Source organism: Trachinotus anak, unplaced genomic scaffold, assembly GCF_046630095.1.
Source record: "Trachinotus anak isolate AG129_WGS33_773 ecotype Australia unplaced genomic scaffold, CSIRO_AGI_Tana_v1 ptg000005l, whole genome shotgun sequence".
NCBI lineage: Eukaryota > Metazoa > Chordata > Actinopteri > Carangiformes > Carangidae > Trachinotus > Trachinotus anak.
This window is the reverse complement of record NW_027273856.1, coordinates 11,649,567-11,674,061: the sequence shown is the minus strand read 5'-3', so window position 1 is coordinate 11,674,061 and position 24,495 is coordinate 11,649,567.

The window sequence follows — 24,495 nt, the reverse complement described above, 5'->3', positions numbered from 1 at the left end:
ATTGTTGCTTGTTTCATTCCTGCAAACTTCAGAAACTGAAAAGTGTCACAAACATCACACAAGCGTTGATTCTGACCACGATTCAATCACACTGAGTCATTTTCAGTTGTTTCAGGCCTGCAGACCTCAAAAACTGAAAAGCTTGACAAAAAACACATAAGTGCTGATTCTGACCAGTATTCACTCACACTGAGTGGTTTTCAGTTGACTTTTTCTAAAATTTGTGTGTCATTCCTGCAAACCTCAGAAACTGAAAAGCTTCACGATAAACACAATAGTGTTGATTCTGACCACTTTTCACTCACACTGAGTCATTTTCAGTTGACTGTGCTTTAAAATTACTGTTTCATACCTGCAAACCTCAGAAACTGAAAAGCTTCACATAAAACACACTGTTATGTTATAAACCAGAGAACACAAATGCACTCCAAGCCTGAATGGGGCAAAGTAACAAGTGATGATGTTAATGAGCTCTTCTCTGGTGAAAGAGCTCCGGAAACCATGGGTGTTATTTCTGCCATAGGTCTCATTCCACACTCCCAGAGAGGACACGCGTCTGTGACGTTTGTCGCTTTTCAGCGTTGCCGGTCTCAGACGTGGTCCGGACCAGAGCGTTCATGAGTCCTCTGTGGGAGCTTGTGGTGGGCAGCCCTTGAGGAGCACCGGGACACTTCCCAGTTGCCTCAGTGTTGAGTGTTGCCTTGGCCTGCGCCGCGACACGGGCCTGCTCCCTGTTGGTGTCCCATCCAACTCACGCGACAGCCTGCGGGTCCTCGGAACGCAAAGCTCCTCGCAAAAACAGAGCATACACTCCTACACAAAAAACACAGGGGAAAAACACTTACAAGTCAATAATACGGCCAGGACCTCAGGAGCTCAACTTATACTTAAACGTATACTTTTGTCTGTGGAGGGAGGTTTCCTGCTGAAGTGTTGGCTCGTTAAACTGTCTGTTCCTGATGAGAGGAGCTGCTGTGATTGGCTTTATCGAAGCGTCCCGTAGATCCACTTTGCTGCTGAAACATATGCTTGAGCAAGAATCAGTTAAAAGTGAAAATCATTTGATCATTATGTTGGGCGTCATTTTGGTATTGACATGATTCTAGAGGCGGAAGGAGCGTGCGTAAAAGCCACAATTACTGCCATGAGGCAGTTACAATGATCTATAGTGTTCAATTGACTGGGGAAAAACAATGATTGCCACAGCCGAGAGAAACCAAAAGACTAATAATACAATCACAAATAAAAACAACTACATAAACCACAAGGAAACAAAACAGCAGTGGCAGTCAATGTCTCTCCTGCCTCATTATTGCGCAGTCACCACACGGCTGGCTCAACACATGGCAAAGGGAATCGCTGTAACACTGGACCTGAAACAGAATAAAGCACACAGCAGCAAAGCCTCGACTTCAAAGCAAAATGAGCGGGATCCTCCTTTGATACGTCCCTGGCTTGGTGACGTCACATTCGATATGACTACTTCACCCTCGGAAGATTTTAAATAGGAGCCGTTTCTGCCATAGGTCTCATTCCACACACCCAGAGAGGACACGCGTCTGTGACGTTTGTCGCTTTTCAGCGTTGCCGGTCTCAGACGTGGTCCGGACCAGAGCGTTCATGAGTCCTCTGTGGGAGCTTGGGACACTTCCCAGTTGCCTCATTGTTGCTTGTTTCATTCCTGCAAACTTCAGAAACTGAAAAGTGTCACAAACATCACACAAGCGTTGATTCTGACCACGATTCAATCACACTGAGTCATTTTCAGTTGTTTCAGGCCTGCAGACCTCACAAACTGAAAAGCTTGTCAAAAAACACAGAAGTGCTGATTCTGACCAGTATTCACTCACACTGAGTGGTTTTCAGTTGACTTTTTTCTAAAATTTGTGTGTCATTCCTGCAAACCTCAGAAACTGAAAAGCTTCACGATAAACACATAAGTGCTGATTCTGACCACTTTTCACTCACACTGAGTGGTTTTCAGTTGACTGTGCTTTAAAATGACTGTTTCATGCCTGCAAACCTCAGAAACTGAAAAGCTTCACATAAAACACACTGTTATGTTAGAAACCAGAGAACACAAATGCACTCCAGGCCTGAATGGGGCAAAGTAACAAGTGATGATGTTAATGAGCTCTTCTCTGGTGAAAGAGCTCCGGAAACCATGGGTGTTATTTCTGCCATAGGTCTCATTCCACACTCCCAGAGAGGACACGCGTCTGTGACGTTTGTCGCTTTTCAGCGTTGCCGGTCTCAGACGTGGTCCGGACCAGAGCGTTCATGAGTCCTCTGTGGGAGCTTGTGGTGGGCAGCCCTTGAGGAGCACCGGGACACTTCCCAGTTGCCTCAGTGTTGAGTGTTGCCTTGGCCTGCGCCGCGACACGGGCCTGCTCCCTGTTGGTGTCCCATCCAACTCACGCGACAGCCTGCGGGTCCTCGGAACGCAAAGCTCCTCGCAAAAGCAGAGCATACACTCTTACACAAAAAACACAGGGGAAAAACACTTACAAGTCAATAATACGGCCAGGACCTCAGGAGCTCAACTTATACTTAAACGTATACTTTTGTCTGTGGAGGGAGGTTTCCTGCTGAAGTGTTGGCTCGTTAAACTGTCTGTTCCTGATGAGAGGAGCTGCTGTGATTGGCTTTATCGAAGCGTCCCGTAGATCCACTTTGCTGCTGAAACATATGCTTGAGCAAGAATCAGTGAAAGTGAAAATCATTTGATCATTATGTTGGGCGTCATTTTGGTATTGACATGATTCTAGAGGCGGAAGGAGCGTGCGTAAAAGCCACAATTACTGCCATGAGGCAGTTACAATGATCTATAGTGTTCAATTGACTGGGGAAAAACAATGATTGCCACAGCCGAGAGAAACCAAAAGACTAATAATACAATCACAAATAAAAACAACTACATAAACCACAAGGAAACAAAACAGCAGTGGCAGTCAATGTCTCTCCTGCCTCATTATTGCGCAGTCACCACACGGCTGGCTCAACACATGGCAAAGGGAATCGCTGTAACACTGGACCTGAAACAGAATAAAGCACACAGCAGCAAAGCCTCGACTTCAAAGCAAAATGAGCGGGATCCTCCTTTGATACGTCCCTGGCTTGGTGACGTCACATTCGATATGACTACTTCACCCTCGGAAGATTTTAAATAGGAGCCGTTTGTGCCATAGGTCTCATTCCACACTCCCAGAGAGGACACGCGTCTGTGACGTTTGTTGCTTTTCAGCGTTGCCGGTCTCAGACGTGGTCCGGACCAGAGCGTTCATGAGTCCTCTGTGGGAGCTTGGGACACTTCCCAGTTGCCTCATTGTTGCTTGTTTCATTCCTGCAAACTTCAGAAACTGAAAAGTGTCACAAACATCACACAAGCGTTGATTCTGACCACGATTCAATCACACTGAGTCATTTTCAGTTGTTTCAGGCCTGCAGACCTCAAAAACTGAAAAGCTTGACAAAAAACACATAAGTGCTGATTCTGACCAGTATTCACTCACACTGAGTGGTTTTCAGTTGACTTTTTCTAAAATTTGTGTGTCATTCCTGCAAACCTCAGAAACTGAAAAGCTTCACGATAAACACAATAGTGTTGATTCTGACCACTTTTCACTCACACTGAGTCATTTTCAGTTGACTGTGCTTTAAAATTACTGTTTCATACCTGCAAACCTCAGAAACTGAAAAGCTTCACATAAAACACACTGTTATGTTATAAACCAGAGAACACAAATGCACTCCAAGCCTGAATGGGGCAAAGTAACAAGTGATGATGTTAATGAGCTCTTCTCTGGTGAAAGAGCTCCGGAAACCATGGGTGTTATTTCTGCCATAGGTCTCATTCCACACTCCCAGAGAGGACACGCGTCTGTGACGTTTGTCGCTTTTCAGCGTTGCCGGTCTCAGACGTGGTCCGGACCAGAGCGTTCATGAGTCCTCTGTGGGAGCTTGTGGTGGGCAGCCCTTGAGGAGCACCGGGACACTTCCCAGTTGCCTCAGTGTTGAGTGTTGCCTTGGCCTGCGCCGCGACACGGGCCTGCTCCCTGTTGGTGTCCCATCCAACTCACGCGACAGCCTGCGGGTCCTCGGAACGCAAAGCTCCTCGCAAAAACAGAGCATACACTCCTACACAAAAAACACAGGGGAAAAACACTTACAAGTCAATAATACGGCCAGGACCTCAGGAGCTCAACTTATACTTAAACGTATACTTTTGTCTGTGGAGGGAGGTTTCCTGCTGAAGTGTTGGCTCGTTAAACTGTCTGTTCCTGATGAGAGGAGCTGCTGTGATTGGCTTTATCGAAGCGTCCCGTAGATCCACTTTGCTGCTGAAACATATGCTTGAGCAAGAATCAGTTAAAAGTGAAAATCATTTGATCATTATGTTGGGCGTCATTTTGGTATTGACATGATTCTAGAGGCGGAAGGAGCGTGCGTAAAAGCCACAATTACTGCCATGAGGCAGTTACAATGATCTATAGTGTTCAATTGACTGGGGAAAAACAATGATTGCCACAGCCGAGAGAAACCAAAAGACTAATAATACAATCACAAATAAAAACAACTACATAAACCACAAGGAAACAAAACAGCAGTGGCAGTCAATGTCTCTCCTGCCTCATTATTGCGCAGTCACCACACGGCTGGCTCAACACATGGCAAAGGGAATCGCTGTAACACTGGACCTGAAACAGAATAAAGCACACAGCAGCAAAGCCTCGACTTCAAAGCAAAATGAGCGGGATCCTCCTTTGATACGTCCCTGGCTTGGTGACGTCACATTCGATATGACTACTTCACCTTGGGAAGATTTTAAATAGGAGCCGTTTCTGCCATAGGTCTCATTCCACACACCCAGAGAGGACACGCGTCTGTGACGTTTGTCGCTTTTCAGCGTTGCCGGTCTCAGACGTGGTCCGGACCAGAGCGTTCATGAGTCCTCTGTGGGAGCTTGGGACACTTCCCAGTTGCCTCATTGTTGCTTGTTTCATTCCTGCAAACTTCAGAAACTGAAAAGTGTCACAAACATCACACAAGCGTTGATTCTGACCACGATTCAATCACACTGAGTCATTTTCAGTTGTTTCAGGCCTGCAGACCTCACAAACTGAAAAGCTTGTCAAAAAACACAGAAGTGCTGATTCTGACCAGTATTCACTCACACTGAGTGGTTTTCAGTTGACTTTTTTCTAAAATTTGTGTGTCATTCCTGCAAACCTCAGAAACTGAAAAGCTTCACGATAAACACATAAGTGCTGATTCTGACCACTTTTCACTCACACTGAGTGGTTTTCAGTTGACTGTGCTTTAAAATGACTGTTTCATGCCTGCAAACCTCAGAAACTGAAAAGCTTCACATAAAACACACTGTTATGTTAGAAACCAGAGAACACAAATGCACTCCAGGCCTGAATGGGGCAAAGTAACAAGTGATGATGTTAATGAGCTCTTCTCTGGTGAAAGAGCTCCGGAAACCATGGGTGTTATTTCTGCCATAGGTCTCATTCCACACTCCCAGAGAGGACACGCGTCTGTGACGTTTGTCGCTTTTCAGCGTTGCCGGTCTCAGACGTGGTCCGGACCAGAGCGTTCATGAGTCCTCTGTGGGAGCTTGTGGTGGGCAGCCCTTGAGGAGCACCGGGACACTTCCCAGTTGCCTCAGTGTTGAGTGTTGCCTTGGCCTGCGCCGCGACACGGGCCTGCTCCCTGTTGGTGTCCCATCCAACTCACGCGACAGCCTGCGGGTCCTCGGAACGCAAAGCTCCTCGCAAAAGCAGAGCATACACTCTTACACAAAAAACACAGGGGAAAAACACTTACAAGTCAATAATACGGCCAGGACCTCAGGAGCTCAACTTATACTTAAACGTATACTTTTGTCTGTGGAGGGAGGTTTCCTGCTGAAGTGTTGGCTCGTTAAACTGTCTGTTCCTGATGAGAGGAGCTGCTGTGATTGGCTTTATCGAAGCGTCCCGTAGATCCACTTTGCTGCTGAAACATATGCTTGAGCAAGAATCAGTGAAAGTGAAAATCATTTGATCATTATGTTGGGCGTCATTTTGGTATTGACATGATTCTAGAGGCGGAAGGAGCGTGCGTAAAAGCCACAATTACTGCCATGAGGCAGTTACAATGATCTATAGTGTTCAATTGACTGGGGAAAAACAATGATTGCCACAGCCGAGAGAAACCAAAAGACTAATAATACAATCACAAATAAAAACAACTACATAAACCACAAGGAAACAAAACAGCAGTGGCAGTCAATGTCTCTCCTGCCTCATTATTGCGCAGTCACCACACGGCTGGCTCAACACATGGCAAAGGGAATAGCTGTAACACTGGACCTGAAACAGAATAAAGCACACAGCAGCAAAGCCTCGACTTCAAAGCAAAATGAGCGGGATCCTCCTTTGATACGTCCCTGGCTTGGTGACGTCACATTCGATATGACTACTTCACCCTCGGAAGATTTTAAATAGGAGCCGTTTGTGCCATAGGTCTCATTCCACACTCCCAGAGAGGACACGCGTCTGTGACGTTTGTTGCTTTTCAGCGTTGCCGGTCTCAGACGTGGTCCGGACCAGAGCGTTCATGAGTCCTCTGTGGGAGCTTGGGACACTTCCCAGTTGCCTCATTGTTGCTTGTTTCATTCCTGCAAACTTCAGAAACTGAAAAGTGTCACAAACATCACACAAGCGTTGATTCTGACCACGATTCAATCACACTGAGTCATTTTCAGTTGTTTCAGGCCTGCAGACCTCAAAAACTGAAAAGCTTGTCAAAAAACACATAAGTGCTGATTCTGACCAGTATTCACTCACACTGAGTGGTTTTCAGTTGACTTTTTCTAAAATTTGTGTGTCATTCCTGCAAACCTCAGAAACTGAAAAGCTTCACGATAAACACAATAGTGTTGATTCTGACCACTTTTCACTCACACTGAGTCATTTTCAGTTGACTGTGCTTTAAAATGACTGTTTCATACCTGCAAACCTCAGAAACTGAAAAGCTTCACATAAAACACACTGTTATGTTAGAAACCAGAGAACACAAATGCACTCCAGGCCTGAATGGGGCAAAGTAACAAGTGATGATGTTAATGAGCTCTTCTCTGGTGAAAGAGCTCCGGAAACCATGGGTGTTATTTCTGCCATAGGTCTCATTCCACACTCCCAGAGAGGACACGCGTCTGTGACGTTTGTCGCTTTTCAGCGTTGCCGGTCTCAGACGTGGTCCGGACCAGAGCGTTCATGAGTCCTCTGTGGGAGCTTGTGGTGGGCAGCCCTTGAGGAGCACCGGGACACTTCCCAGTTGCCTCAGTGTTGAGTGTTGCCTTGGCCTGCGCCGCGACACGGGCCTGCTCCCTGTTGGTGTCCCATCCAACTCACGCGACAGCCTGCGGGTCCTCGGAACGCAAAGCTCCTCGCAAAAACAGAGCATACACTCCTACACAAAAAACACAGGGGAAAAACACTTACAAGTCAATAATACGGCCAGGACCTCAGGAGCTCAACTTATACTTAAACGTATACTTTTGTCTGTGGAGGGAGGTTTCCTGCTGAAGTGTTGGCTCGTTAAACTGTCTGTTCCTGATGAGAGGAGCTGCTGTGATTGGCTTTATCGAAGCGTCCCGTAGATCCACTTTGCTGCTGAAACATATGCTTGAGCAAGAATCAGTGAAAGTGAAAATCATTTGATCATTATGTTGGGCGTCATTTTGGTATTGACATGATTCTAGAGGCGGAAGGAGCGTGCGTAAAAGCCACAATTACTGCCATGAGGCAGTTACAATGATCTATAGTGTTCAATTGACTGGGGAAAAACAATGATTGCCACAGCCGAGAGAAACCAAAAGACTAATAATACAATCACAAATAAAAACAACTACATAAACCACAAGGAAACAAAACAGCAGTGGCAGTCAATGTCTCTCCTGCCTCATTATTGCGCAGTCACCACACGGCTGGCTCAACACATGGCAAAGGGAATCGCTGTAACACTGGACCTGAAACAGAATAAAGCACACAGCAGCAAAGCCTCGACTTCAAAGCAAAATGAGCGGGATCCTCCTTTGATACGTCCCTGGCTTGGTGACGTCACATTCGATATGACTACTTCACCCTCGGAAGATTTTAAATAGGAGCCGTTTCTGCCATAGGTCTCATTCCACACTCCCAGAGAGGACACGCGTCTGTGACGTTTGTCGCTTTTCAGCGTTGCCGGTCTCAGACGTGGTCCGGACCAGAGCGTTCATGAGTCCTCTGTGGGAGCTTGGGACACTTCCCAGTTGCCTCATTGTTGCTTGTTTAATTCCTGCAAACTTCAGAAACTGAAAAGTGTCACAAACATCACACAAGCGTTGATTCTGACCACGATTCAATCACACTGAGTCATTTTCAGTTGTTTCAGGCCTGCAGACCTCACAAACTGAAAAGCTTGACAAAAAACACATAAGTGCTGATTCTGACCAGTATTCACTCACACTGAGTGGTTTTCAGTTGACTTTTTTCTAAAATTTGTGTGTCATTCCTGCAAACCTCAGAAACTGAAAAGCTTCACGATAAACACAATAGTGTTGATTCTGCCCACTTTTCACTCACACTGAGTCATTTTCAGTTGACTGTGCTTTAAAATGACTGTTTCATGCCTGCAAACCTCAGAAACTGAAAAGCTTCACATAAAACACACTGTTATGTTAGAAACCAGAGAACACAAATGCACTCCAGGCCTGAATGGGGCAAAGTAACAAGTGATGATGTTAATGAGCTCTTCTCTGGTGAAAGAGCTCCGGAAACCATGGGTGTTATTTCTGCCATAGGTCTCATTCCACACTCCCAGAGAGGACACGCGTCTGTGACGTTTGTCGCTTTTCAGCGTTGCCGGTCTCAGACGTGGTCCGGACCAGAGCGTTCATGAGTCCTCTGTGGGAGCTTGTGGTGGGCAGCCCTTGAGGAGCACCGGGACACTTCCCAGTTGCCTCAGTGTTGAGTGTTGCCTTGGCCTGCGCCGCGACACGGGCCTGCTCCCTGTTGGTGTCCCATCCAACTCACGCGACAGCCTGCGGGTCCTCGGAACGCAAAGCTCCTCGCAAAAACAGAGCATACACTCTTACACAAAAAACACAGGGGAAAAACACTTACAAGTCAATAATACGGCCAGGACCTCAGGAGCTCAACTTATACTTAAACGTATACTTTTGTCTGTGGAGGGAGGTTTCCTGCTGAAGTGTTGGCTCGTTAAACTGTCTGTTCCTGATGAGAGGAGCTGCTGTGATTGGCTTTATCGAAGCGTCCCGTAGATCCACTTTGCTGCTGAAACATATGCTTGAGCAAGAATCAGTGAAAGTGAAAATCATTTGATCATTATGTTGGGCGTCATTTTGGTATTGACATGATTCTAGAGGCGGAAGGAGCGTGCGTAAAAGCCACAATTACTGCCATGAGGCAGTTACAATGATCTATAGTGTTCAATTGACTGGGGAAAAACAATGATTGCCACAGCCGAGAGAAACCAAAAGACTAATAATACAATCACAAATAAAAACAACTACATAAACCACAAGGAAACAAAACAGCAGTGGCAGTCAATGTCTCTCCTGCCTCATTATTGCGCAGTCACCACACGGCTGGCTCAACACATGGCAAAGGGAATCGCTGTAACACTGGACCTGAAACAGAATAAAGCACACAGCAGCAAAGCCTCGACTTCAAAGCAAAATGAGCGGGATCCTCCTTTGATACGTCCCTGGCTTGGTGACGTCACATTCGATATGACTACTTCACCCTCGGAAGATTTTAAATAAGAGCCGTTTGTGCCATAGGTCTCATTCCACACTCCCAGAGAGGACACGCGTCTGTGACGTTTGTTGCTTTTCAGCGTTGCCGGTCTCAGACGTGGTCCGGACCAGAGCGTTCATGAGTCCTCTGTGGGAGCTTGGGACACTTCCCAGTTGCCTCATTGTTGCTTGTTTCATTCCTGCAAACTTCAGAAACTGAAAAGTGTCACAAACATCACACAAGCGTTGATTCTGACCACGATTCAATCACACTGAGTCATTTTCAGTTGTTTCAGGCCTGCAGACCTCAAAAACTGAAAAGCTTGACAAAAAACACATAAGTGCTGATTCTGACCAGTATTCACTCACACTGAGTGGTTTTCAGTTGACTTTTTCTAAAATTTGTGTGTCATTCCTGCAAACCTCAGAAACTGAAAAGCTTCACGATAAACACAATAGTGTTGATTCTGACCACTTTTCACTCACACTGAGTCATTTTCAGTTGACTGTGCTTTAAAATGACTGTTTCATACCTGCAAACCTCAGAAACTGAAAAGCTTCACATAAAACACACTGTTATGTTAGAAACCAGAGAACACAAATGCACTCCAAGCCTGAATGGGGCAAAGTAACAAGTGATGATGTTAATGAGCTCTTCTCTGGTGAAAGAGCTCCGGAAACCATGGGTGTTATTTCTGCCATAGGTCTCATTCCACACTCCCAGAGAGGACACGCGTCTGTGACGTTTGTCGCTTTTCAGCGTTGCCGGTCTCAGACGTGGTCCGGACCAGAGCGTTCATGAGTCCTCTGTGGGAGCTTGTGGTGGGCAGCCCTTGAGGAGCACCGGGACACTTCCCAGTTGCCTCAGTGTTGAGTGTTGCCTTGGCCTGCGCCGCGACACGGGCCTGCTCCCTGTTGGTGTCCCATCCAACTCACGCGACAGCCTGCGGGTCCTCGGAACGCAAAGCTCCTCGCAAAAACAGAGCATACACTCCTACACAAAAAACACAGGGGAAAAACACTTACAAGTCAATAATACGGCCAGGACCTCAGGAGCTCAACTTATACTTAAACGTATACTTTTGTCTGTGGAGGGAGGTTTCCTGCTGAAGTGTTGGCTCGTTAAACTGTCTGTTCCTGATGAGAGGAGCTGCTGTGATTGGCTTTATCGAAGCGTCCCGTAGATCCACTTTGCTGCTGAAACATATGCTTGAGCAAGAATCAGTTAAAAGTGAAAATCATTTGATCATTATGTTGGGCGTCATTTTGGTATTGACATGATTCTAGAGGCGGAAGGAGCGTGCGTAAAAGCCACAATTACTGCCATGAGGCAGTTACAATGATCTATAGTGTTCAATTGACTGGGGAAAAACAATGATTGCCACAGCCGAGAGAAACCAAAAGACTAATAATACAATCACAAATAAAAACAACTACATAAACCACAAGGAAACAAAACAGCAGTGGCAGTCAATGTCTCTCCTGCCTCATTATTGCGCAGTCACCACACGGCTGGCTCAACACATGGCAAAGGGAATCGCTGTAACACTGGACCTGAAACAGAATAAAGCACACAGCAGCAAAGCCTCGACTTCAAAGCAAAATGAGCGGGATCCTCCTTTGATACGTCCCTGGCTTGGTGACGTCACATTCGATATGACTACTTCACCCTCGGAAGATTTTAAATAGGAGCCGTTTCTGCCATAGGTCTCATTCCACACTCCCAGAGAGGACACGCGTCTGTGACGTTTGTCGCTTTTCAGCGTTGCCGGTCTCAGACGTGGTCCGGACCAGAGCGTTCATGAGTCCTCTGTGGGAGCTTGGGACACTTCCCAGTTGCCTCATTGTTGCTTGTTTCATTCCTGCAAACTTCAGAAACTGAAAAGTGTCACAAACATCACACAAGCGTTGATTCTGACCACGATTCAATCACACTGAGTCATTTTCAGTTGTTTCAGGCCTGCAGACCTCAAAAACTGAAAAGCTTGTCAAAAAACACATAAGTGCTGATTCTGACCAGTATTCACTCACACTGAGTGGTTTTCAGTTGACTTTTTCTAAAATTTGTGTGTCATTCCTGCAAACCTCAGAAACTGAAAAGCTTCACGATAAACACAATAGTGTTGATTCTGACCACTTTTCACTCACACTGAGTCATTTTCAGTTGACTGTGCTTTAAAATTACTGTTTCATACCTGCAAACCTCAGAAACTGAAAAGCTTCACATAAAACACACTGTTATGTTAGAAACCAGAGAACACAAATGCACTCCAAGCCTGAATGGGGCAAAGTAACAAGTGATGATGTTAATGAGCTCTTCTCTGGTGAAAGAGCTCCGGAAACCATGGGTGTTATTTCTGCCATAGGTCTCATTCCACACTCCCAGAGAGGACACGCGTCTGTGACGTTTGTCGCTTTTCAGCGTTGCCGGTCTCAGACGTGGTCCGGACCAGAGCGTTCATGAGTCCTCTGTGGGAGCTTGTGGTGGGCAGCCCTTGAGGAGCACCGGGACACTTCCCAGTTGCCTCAGTGTTGAGTGTTGCCTTGGCCTGCGCCGCGACACGGGCCTGCTCCCTGTTGGTGTCCCATCCAACTCACGCGACAGCCTGCGGGTCCTCGGAACGCAAAGCTCCTCGCAAAAACAGAGCATACACTCTTACACAAAAAACACAGGGGAAAAACACTTACAAGTCAATAATACGGCCAGGACCTCAGGAGCTCAACTTATACTTAAACGTATACTTTTGTCTGTGGAGGGAGGTTTCCTGCTGAAGTGTTGGCTCGTTAAACTGTCTGTTCCTGATGAGAGGAGCTGCTGTGATTGGCTTTATCGAAGCGTCCCGTAGATCCACTTTGCTGCTGAAACATATGCTTGAGCAAGAATCAGTTAAAAGTGAAAATCATTTGATCATTATGTTGGGCGTCATTTTGGTATTGACATGATTCTAGAGGCGGAAGGAGCGTGCGTAAAAGCCACAATTACTGCCATGAGGCAGTTACAATGATCTATAGTGTTCAATTGACTGGGGAAAAACAATGATTGCCACAGCCGAGAGAAACCAAAAGACTAATAATACAATCACAAATAAAAACAACTACATAAACCACAAGGAAACAAAACAGCAGTGGCAGTCAATGTCTCTCCTGCCTCATTATTGCGCAGTCACCACACGGCTGGCTCAACACATGGCAAAGGGAATCGCTGTAACACTGGACCTGAAACAGAATAAAGCACACAGCAGCAAAGCCTCGACTTCAAAGCAAAATGAGCGGGATCCTCCTTTGATACGTCCCTGGCTTGGTGACTTCACATTCGATATGACTACTTCACCTTGGGAAGATTTTAAATAGGAGCCGTTTCTGCCATAGGTCTCATTCCACACTCCCAGAGAGGACACGCGTCTGTGACGTTTGTCGCTTTTCAGCGTTGCCGGTCTCAGACGTGGTCCGGACCAGAGCGTTCATGAGTCCTCTGTGGGAGCTTGGGACACTTCCCAGTTGCCTCATTGTTGCTTGTTTCATTCCTGCAAACTTCAGAAACTGAAAAGTTTCACAAACATCACACAAGCGTTGATTCTGACCACGATTCAATCACACTGAGTCATTTTCAGTTGTTTCAGACTTGCAGACCTCACAAACTGAAAAGCTTGACAAAAAACACAGAAGTGCTGATTCTGACCAGTATTCACTGACACTGAGTGGTTTTCAGTTGACTTTTTTCTAAAATTTGTGTGTCATTCCTGCAAACCTCAGAAACTGAAAAGCTTCACGATAAACACAATAGTGTTGATTCTGACCACTTTTCACTCACACTGAGTCATTTTCAGTTGACTGTGCTTTAAAATGACTGTTTCATGCCTGCAAACCTCAGAAACTGAAAAGCTTCACATAAAACACACTGTTATGTTAGAAACCAGAGAACACAAATGCACTCCAGGCCTGAATGGGGCAAAGTTACAAGTGATGATGTTAATGAGCTCTTCTCTGGTGAAAGAGCTCCGGAAACCATGGGTGTTATTTCTGCCATAGGTCTCATTCCACACTCCCAGAGAGGACACGCGTCTGTGACGTTTGTCGCTTTTCAGCGTTGCCGGTCTCAGACGTGGTCCGGACCAGAGCGTTCATGAGTCCTCTGTGGGAGCTTGTGGTGGGCAGCCCTTGAGGAGCACCGGGACACTTCCCAGTTGCCTCAGTGTTGAGTGTTGCCTTGGCCTGCGCCGCGACACGGGCCTGCTCCCTGTTGGTGTCCCATCCAACTCACGCGACAGCCTGCGGGTCCTCGGAACGCAAAGCTCCTCGCAAAAACAGAGCATACACTCTTACACAAAAAACACAGGGGAAAAACACTTACAAGTCAATAATACGGCCAGGACCTCAGGAGCTCAACTTATACTTAAACGTATACTTTTGTCTGTGAAGGGGGAGGTTTCCTGCTGAAGTGTTGGCTCGTTAAACTGTCTGTTCCTGATGAGAGGAGCTGCTGTGATTGGCTTTATCGAAGCGTCCCGTAGATCCACTTTGCTGCTGAAACATATGCTTGAGCAAGAATCAGTGAAAGTGAAAATCATTTGATCATTATGTTGGGCGTCATTTTGGTATTGACATGATTCTAGAGGCGGAAGGAGCGTGCGTAAAAGCCACAATTACTGCCATGAGGCAGTTACAATGATCTATAGTGTTCAATTGACTGGGGAAAAACAATGATTGCCACAGCCGAGAGAAACCAAAAGACTAATAATACAATCACAAATAAAAACAACTACATAAACCACAAGGAAACAAAACAGCAGTGGCAGTCAATGTCTCTCCTGCCTCATTATTGCGCAGTCACCACACGGCTGGCTCAACACATGGCAAAGGGAATCGCTGTAACACTGGACCTGAAACAGAATAAAGCACACAGCAGCAAAGCCTCGACTTCAAAGCAAAATGAGCGGGATCCTCCTTTGATACGTCCCTGGCTTGGTGACGTCACATTCGATATGACTACTTCACCCTCGGAAGATTTTAAATAGGAGCCGTTTGTGCCATAGGTCTCATTCCACACTCCCAGAGAGGACACGCGTCTGTGACGTTTGTCGCTTTTCAGCGTTGCCGGTCTCAGACGTGGTCCGGACCAGAGCGTTCATGAGTCCTCTGTGGGAGCTCGGGACACTTCCCAGTTGCCTCATTGTTGATTGTTTCATTCCTGCAAACTTCAGAAACTGAAAAGTGTCACAAACATCACACAAGCGTTGATTCTGACCACGATTCAATCACACTGAGTCATTTTCAGTTGTTTCAGGCCTGCAGACCTCACAAACTGAAAAGCTTGACAAAAAACACATAAGTGCTGATTCTGACCAGTATTCACTGACACTGAGTGGTTTTCAGTTGACTTTTTTCTAAAATTTGTGTGTCATTCCTGCAAACCTCACAAACTGAAAAGCTTCACGATAAACACAATAGTGTTGATTCTGACCACTTTTCACTCACACTGAGTCATTTTCAGTTGACTGTGCTTTAAAATGACTGTTTCATGCCTGCAAACCTCAGAAACTGAAAAGCTTCACATAAAACACACTGTTATGTTAGAAACCAGAGAACACAAATGCACTCCAGGCCTGAATGGGGCAAAGTAACAAGTGATGATGTTAATGAGCTCTTCTCTGGTGAAAGAGCTCCGGAAACCATGGGTGTTATTTCTGCCATAGGTCTCATTCCACACTCCCAGAGAGGACACGCGTCTGTGACGTTTGTCGCTTTTCAGCGTTGCCGGTCTCAGACGTGGTCCGGACCAGAGCGTTCATGAGTCCTCTGTGGGAGCTTGTGGTGGGCAGCCCTTGAGGAGCACCGGGACACTTCCCAGTTGCCTCAGTGTTGAGTGTTGCCTTGGCCTGCGCCGCGACACGGGCCTGCTCCCTGTTGGTGTCCCATCCAACTCACGCGACAGCCTGCGGGTCCTCGGAACGCAAAGCTCCTCGCAAAAACAGAGCATACACTCTTACACAAAAAACACAGGGGAAAAACACTTACAAGTCAATCATACGGCCAGGACCTCAGGAGCTCAACTTATACTTAAACGTATACTTTTGTCTGTGGAGGGAGGTTTCCTGCTGAAGTGTTGGCTCGTTAAACTGTCTGTTCCTGATGAAAGGAGCTGCTGTGATTGGCTTTATCGAAGCGTCCCGTAGATCCACTTTGCTGCTGAAACATATGCTTGAGCAAGAATCAGTTAAAAGTGAAAATCATTTGATCATTATGTTGGGCGTCATTTTGGTATTGACATGATTCTAGAGGCGGAAGGAGCGTGCGTAAAAGCCACAATTACTGCCATGAGGCAGTTACAATGATCTATAGTGTTCAATTGACTGGGGAAAAACAATGATTGCCACAGCCGAGAGAAACCAAAAGACTAATAATACAATCACAAATAAAAACAACTACATAAACCACAAGGAAACAAAACAGCAGTGGCAGTCAATGTCTCTCCTGCCTCATTATTGCGCAGTCACCACACGGCTGGCTCAACACATGGCAAAGGGAATCGCTGTAACACTGGACCTGAAACAGAATAAAGCACACAGCAGCAAAGCCTCGACTTCAAAGCAAAATGAGCGGAATCCTCCTTTGATACGTCCCTGGCTTGGTGACGTCACATTCGATATGACTACTTCACCCTCGGAAGATTTTAAATAGGAGCCGTTTCTGCCATAGGTCTCATTCCACACTCCCAGAGAGGACACGCGTCTGTGACGTTTGTCGCTTTTCAGCGTTGCCGGTCTCAGACGTGGTCCGGACCAGAGCGTTCATGAGTCCTCTGTGGGAGCTTGGGACACTTCCCAGTTGCCTCATTGTTGCTTGTTTCATTCCTGCAAACTTCAGAAACTGAAAAGTGTCACAAACATCACACAAGCGTTGATTCTGACCACGATTCAATCACACTGAGTCATTTTCAGTTGTTTCAGGCTTGCAGACCTCACAAACTGAAAAGCGTGACAAAAAACACATAAGTGCTGATTCTGACCAGTATTCACTCACACTGAGTGGTTTTCAGTTGACTTTTTTCTAAAATTTGTGTGTCATTCCTGCAAACCTCAGAAACTGAAAAGCTTCACGATAAACACAATAGTGTTGATTCTGACCACTTTTCACTCACACTGAGTCATTTTCAGTTGACTGTGCTTTAAAATGACTGTTTCATGCCTGCAAACCTCAGAAACTGAAAAGCTTCACATAAAACACACTGTTATGTTAGAAACCAGAGAACACAAATGCACTCCAGGCCTGAATGGGGCAAAGTAACAAGTGATGATGTTAATGAGCTCTTCTCTGGTGAAAGAGCTCCGGAAACCATGGGTGTTATTTCTGCCATAGGTCTCATTCCACACTCCCAGAGAGGACACGCGTCTGTGACGTTTGTCGCTTTTCAGCGTTGCCGGTCTCAGACGTGGTCCGGACCAGAGCGTTCATGAGTCCTCTGTGGGAGCTTGTGGTGGGCAGCCCTTGAGGAGCACCGGGACACTTCCCAGTTGCCTCAGTGTTGAGTGTTGCCTTGGCCTGCGCCGCGACACGGGCCTGCTCCCTGTTGGTGTCCCATCCAACTCACGCGACAGCCTGCGGGTCCTCGGAACGCAAAGCTCCTCGCAAAAACAGAGCATACACTCTTACACAAAAAACACAGGGGAAAAACACTTACAAGTCAATCATACGGCCAGGACCTCAGGAGCTCAACTTATACTTAAACGTATACTTTTGTCTGTGGAGGGAGGTTTCCTGCTGAAGTGTTGGCTCGTTAAACTGTCTGTTCCTGATGAAAGGAGCTGCTGTGATTGGCTTTATCGAAGCGTCCCGTAGATCCACTTTGCTGCTGAAACATATGCTTGAGCAAGAATCAGTTAAAAGTGAAAATCATTTGATCATTATGTTGGGCGTCATTTTGGTATTGACATGATTCTAGAGGCGGAAGGAGCGTGCGTAAAAGCCACAATTACTGCCATGAGGCAGTTACAATGATCTATAGTGTTCAATTGACTGGGGAAAAACAATGATTGCCACAGCCGAGAGAAACCAAAAGACTAATAATACAATCACAAATAAAAACAACTACATAAACCACAAGGAAACAAAACAGCAGTGGCAGTCAATGTCTCTCCTGCCTCATTATTGCGCAGTCACCACACGGCTGGCTCAACACATGGCAAAGGGAATCGCTGTAACACTGGACCTGAAACAGAATAAAGCACACAGCAGCAAAGCCTCGACTTCAAAGCAAAATGAGCGGGATCCTCCTTTGATACGTCCCTGGCTTGGTGACGTCACATTCGATATGACTACTTCACCTTGGGAAGATTTTAAATAGGAGCCGTTTCTGCCATAGGTCTCATTCCACACACCCAGAGAGGACACGCGTCTGTGACGTTTGTCGCTTTTCAGCGTTGCCGGTCTCAGACGTGGTCCGGACCAGAGCGTTCATGAGTCCTCTGTGGGAGCTTGGGACACTTCCCAGTTGCCTCATTGTTGCTTGTTTCATTCCTGCAAACTTCAGAAACTGAAAAGTGTCACAAACATCACACAAGCGTTGATTCTGACCACGATTCAATCACACTGAGTCATTTTCAGTTGTTTCAGGCCTGCAGACCTCACAAACTGAAAAGCGTGACAAAAAACACATAAGTGCTGATTCTGACCAGTATTCACTCACACTGAGTGGTTTTCAGTTGACTTTTTTCTAAAATTTGTGTGTCATTCCTGCAAACCTCAGAAACTGAAAAGCTTCACGATAAACACAATAGTGTTGATTCTGACCACTTTTCACTCACACTGAGTCATTTTCAGTTGACTGTGCTTTAAAATGACTGTTTCATGCCTGCAAACCTCAGAAACTGAAAAGCTTCACATAAAACACACTGTTATGTTAGAAACCAGAGAACACAAATGCACTCCAGGCCTGAATGGGGCAAAGTAACAAGTGATGATGTTAATGAGCTCTTCTCTGGTGAAAGAGCTCCGGAAACCATGGGTGTTATTTCTGCCATAGGTCTCATTCCACACTCCCAGAGAGGACACGCGTCTGTGACGTTTGTCGCTTTTCAGCGTTGCCGGTCTCAGACGTGGTCCGGACCAGAGCGTTCATGAGTCCTCTGTGGGAGCTTGTGGTGGGCAGCCCTTGAGGAGCACCGGGACACTTCCCAGTTGCCTCAGTGTTGAGTGTTGCCTTGGCCTGCGCCGCGACACGGGCCTGCTCCCTGTTGGTGTCCCATCCAACTCACGCGACAGCCTGCGGGTCCTCGGAACGCAAAGCTCCTCGCAAAAACAGAGCATACACTCTTACACAAAAAACACAGGGGAAAAACACTTACAAGTCAATAATACGGCCAGGACCTCAGGAGCTCAACTTATACTTAAACGTATACTTTTGTCTGTGGAGGGAGGTTTCCTGCTGAAGTGTTGGCTCGTTAAACTGTCTGTTCCTGATGAAAGGAGCTGCTGTGATTGGCTTTATCGAAGCGTCCCGTAGATCCACTTTGCTGCTGAAACATATGCTTGAGCAAGAATCAGTTAAAAGTGAAAATCATTTGATCATTATGTTGGGCGTCATTTTGGTATTGACATGATTCTAGAGGCGGAAGGAGCGTGCGTAAAAGCCACAATTACTGCCATGAGGCAGTTACAATGATCTATAGTGTTCAATTGACTGGGGAAAAACAATGATTGCCACAGCCGAGAGAAACCAAAAGACTAATAATACAATCACAAATAAAAACAACTACATAAACCACAAGGAAACAAAACAGCAGTGGCAGTCAATGTCTCTCCTGCCTCATTATTGCGCAGTCACCACACGGCTGGCTCAACACATGGCAAAGGGAATCGCTGTAACACTGGACCTGAAACAGAATAAAGCACACAGCAGCAAAGCCTCGACTACAAAGCAAAATGAGCGGGATCCTCCTTTGATACGTCCCTGGCTTGGTGACGTCACATTCGATATGACTACTTCACCTTGGGAAGATTTTAAATAGGAGCCGTTTCTGCCATAGGTCTCATTCCACACTCCCAGAGAGGACACGCGTCTGTGACGTTTGTCGCTTTTCAGCGTTGCCGGTCTCAGACGTGGTCCGGACCAGAGCGTTCATGAGTCCTCTGTGGGAGCTTGGGACACTTCCCAGTTGCCTCATTGTTGCTTGTTTCATTCCTGCAAACTTCAGAAACTGAAAAGTGTCACAAACATCACACAAGCGTTGATTCTGACCACGATTCAATCACACTGAGTCATTTTCAGTTGTTTCAGGCCTGCAGACCTCACAAACTGAAAAGCGTGACAAAAAACACATAAGTGCTGATTCTGACCAGTATTCACTCACACTGAGTGGTTTTCAGTTGACTTTTTTCTAAAATTTGTGTGTCATTCCTGCAAACCTCAGAAACTGAAAAGCTTCACGATAAACACAATAGTGTTGATTCTGACCACTTTTCACTCACACTGAGTCATTTTCAGTTGACTGTGCTTTAAAATGACTGTTTCATGCCTGCAAACCTCAGAAACTGAAAAGCTTCACATAAAACACACTGTTATGTTAGAAACCAGAGAACACAAATGCACTCCAGGCCTGAATGGGGCAAAGTAACAAGTGATGATGTTAATGAGCTCTTCTCTGGTGAAAGAGCTCCGGAAACCATGGGTGTTATTTCTGCCATAGGTCTCATTCCACACTCCCAGAGAGGACACGCGTCTGTGACGTTTGTCGCTTTTCAGCGTTGCCGGTCTCAGACGTGGTCCGGACCAGAGCGTTCATGAGTCCTCTGTGGGAGCTTGTGGTGGGCAGCCCTTGAGGAGCACCGGGACACTTCCCAGTTGCCTCAGTGTTGAGTGTTGCCTTGGCCTGCGCCGCGACACGGGCCTGCTCCCTGTTGGTGTCCCATCCAACTCACGCGACAGCCTGCGGGTCCTCGGAACGCAAAGCTCCTCGCAAAAACAGAGCATACACTCTTACACAAAAAACACAGGGGAAAAACACTTACAAGTCAATAATACGGCCAGGACCTCAGGAGCTCAACTTATACTTAAACGTATACTTTTGTCTGTGGAGGGAGGTTTCCTGCTGAAGTGTTGGCTCGTTAAACTGTCTGTTCCTGATGAGAGGAGCTGCTGTGATTGGCTTTATCGAAGCGTCCCGTAGATCCACTTTGCTGCTGAAACATAAGCTTGAGCAAGAATCAGTGAAAGTGAAAATCATTTGATCATTACATGAAATCATTATGTTGGGTGTCATTTTGGTATTGACATGATTCTAGAGGCGGAAGGAGCGTGCGTAAAAGCCACAATTACTGCCATGAGGCAGTTACAATGATCTATAGTGTTCAATTGACTGGGGAAAAACAATGATTGCCACAGCCGAGAGAAACCAAAAGACTAATAATACAATCACAAATAAAAACAACTACATAAACCACAAGGAAACAAAACAGCAGTGGCAGTCAATGTCTCTCCTGCCTCATTATTGCGCAGTCACCACACGGCTGGCTCAACACATGGCAAAGGGAATCGCTGTAACACTGGACCTGAAACAGAATAAAGCACACAGCAGCAAAGCCTCGACTTCAAAGCAAAATGAGCGGGATCCTCCTTTGATACGTCCCTGGCTTGGTGACGTCACATTCGATATGACTACTTCACCTTGGGAAGATTTTAAATAGGAGCCGTTTCTGCCATAGGTCTCATTCCACACTCCCAGAGAGGACACGCGTCTGTGACGTTTGTCGCTTTTCAGCGTTGCCGGTCTCAGACGTGGTCCGGACCAGAGCGTTCATGAGTCCTCTGTGGGAGCTTGGGACACTTCCCAGTTGCCTCATTGTTGATTGTTTCATTCCTGCAAACTTCAGAAACTGAAAAGTGTCACAAACATCACACAAGCGTTGATTCTGACCACGATTCAGTCACACTGAGTCATTTTCAGTTGTTTCAGGCCTGCAGACCTCACAAACTGAAAAGCGTGACAAAAAACACAGAAGTGCTGATTCTGACCAGTATTCACTCACACTGAGTGGTTTTCAGTTGACTTTTTTCTAAAATTTGTGTGTCATTCCTGCAAACCTCAGAAACTGAAAAGCTTCACGATAAACACAATAGTGTTGATTCTGACCACTTTTCACTCACACTGAGTCATTTTCAGTTGACTGTGCTTTTAAATGACTGTTTCATGCCTGCAAACCTCAGAAACTGAAAAGCTTCACATAAAACACACTGTTATGTTAGAAACCAGAGAACACAAATGCACTCCAGGCCTGAATGGGGCAAAGTAACAAGTGATGATGTTAATGAGCTCTTCTCTGGTGAAAGAGCTCCGGAAACCATGGGTGTTATTTCTGCCATAGGTCTCATTCCACACTCCCAGAGAGGACACGCGTCTGTGACGTTTGTCGCTTTTCAGCGTTGCCGGTCTCAGACGTGGTCCGGACCAGAGCGTTCATGAGTCCTCTGTGGGAGCTTGTGGTGGGCAGCCCTTGAGGAGCACCGGGACACTTCCCAGTTGCCTCAGTGTTGAGTGTTGCCTTGGCCTGCGCCGCGACACGGGCCTGCTCCCTGTTGGTGTCCCATCCAACTCACGCGACAGCCTGCGGGTCCTCGGAACGCAAAGCTCCTCGCAAAAACAGAGCATACACTCTTACACAAAAAACACAGGGGAAAAACACTTACAAGTCAATAATACGGCCAGGACCTCAGGAGCTCAACTTATACTTAAACGTATACTTTTGTCTGTGGAGGGAGGTTTCCTGCTGAAGTGTTGGCTCGTTAAACTGTCTGTTCCTGATGAGAGGAGCTGCTGTGATTGGCTTTATCGAAGCGTCCCGTAGATCCACTTTGCTGCTGAAACATATGCTTGAGCAAGAATCAGTTAAAAGTGAAAATCATTTGATCATTATGTTGGGCGTCATTTTGGTATTGACATGATTCTAGAGGCGGAAGGAGCGTGCGTAAAAGCCACAATTACTGCCATGAGGCAGTTACAATGATCTATAGTGTTCAATTGACTGGGGAAAAACAATGATTGCCACAGCCGAGAGAAACCAAAAGACTAATAATACAATCACAAATAAAAACAACTACATAAACCACAAGGAAACAAAACAGCAGTGGCAGTCAATGTCTCTCCTGCCTCATTATTGCGCAGTCACCACACGGCTGGCTCAACACATGGCAAAGGGAATCGCTGTAACACTGGACCTGAAACAGAATAAAGCACACAGCAGCAAAGCCTCGACTTCAAAGCAAAATGAGCGGGATCCTCCTTTGATACGTCCCTGGCTTGGTGACTTCACATTCGATATGACTACTTCACCTTGGGAAGATTTTAAATAGGAGCCGTTTCTGCCATAGGTCTCATTCCACACTCCCAGAGAGGACACGCGTCTGTGACGTTTGTCGCTTTTCAGCGTTGCCGGTCTCAGACGTGGTCCGGACCAGAGCGTTCATGAGTCCTCTGTGGGAGCTTGGGACACTTCCCAGTTGCCTCATTGTTGCTTGTTTCATTCCTGCAAACTTCAGAAACTGAAAAGTGTCACAAACATCACACAAGCGTTGATTCTGACCACGATTCAATCACACTGAGTCATTTTCAGTTGTTTCAGGCCTGCAGACCTCACAAACTGAAAAGCGTGACAAAAAACACATAAGTGCTGATTCTGACCAGTATTCACTCACACTGAGTGGTTTTCAGTTGACTTTTTTCTAAAATTTGTGTGTCATTCCTGCAAACCTCAGAAACTGAAAAGCTTCACGATAAACACAATAGTGTTGATTCTGACCACTTTTCACTCACACTGAGTCATTTTCAGTTGACTGTGCTTTAAAATGACTGTTTCATGCCTGCAAACCTCAGAAACTGAAAAGCTTCACATAAAACACACTGTTATGTTAGAAACCAGAGAACACAAATGCACTCCAGGCCTGAATGGGGCAAAGTAACAAGTGATGATGTTAATGAGCTCTTCTCTGGTGAAAGAGCTCCGGAAACCATGGGTGTTATTTCTGCCATAGGTCTCATTCCACACTCCCAGAGAGGACACGCGTCTGTGACGTTTGTCGCTTTTCAGCGTTGCCGGTCTCAGACGTGGTCCGGACCAGAGCGTTCATGAGTCCTCTGTGGGAGCTTGTGGTGGGCAGCCCTTGAGGAGCACCGGGACACTTCCCAGTTGCCTCAGTGTTGAGTGTTGCCTTGGCCTGCGCCGCGACACGGGCCTGCTCCCTGTTGGTGTCCCATCCAACTCACGCGACAGCCTGCGGGTCCTCGGAACGCAAAGCTCCTCGCAAAAACAGAGCATACACTCTTACACAAAAAACACAGGGGAAAAACACTTACAAGTCAATAATACGGCCAGGACCTCAGGAGCTCAACTTATACTTAAACGTATACTTTTGTCTGTGGAGGGAGGTTTCCTGCTGAAGTGTTGGCTCGTTAAACTGTCTGTTCCTGATGAAAGGAGCTGCTGTGATTGGCTTTATCGAAGCGTCCCGTAGATCCACTTTGCTGCTGAAACATATGCTTGAGCAAGAATCAGTTAAAAGTGAAAATCATTTGATCATTATGTTGGGCGTCATTTTGGTATTGACATGATTCTAGAGGCGGAAGGAGCGTGCGTAAAAGCCACAATTACTGCCATGAGGCAGTTACAATGATCTATAGTGTTCAATTGACTGGGGAAAAACAATGATTGCCACAGCC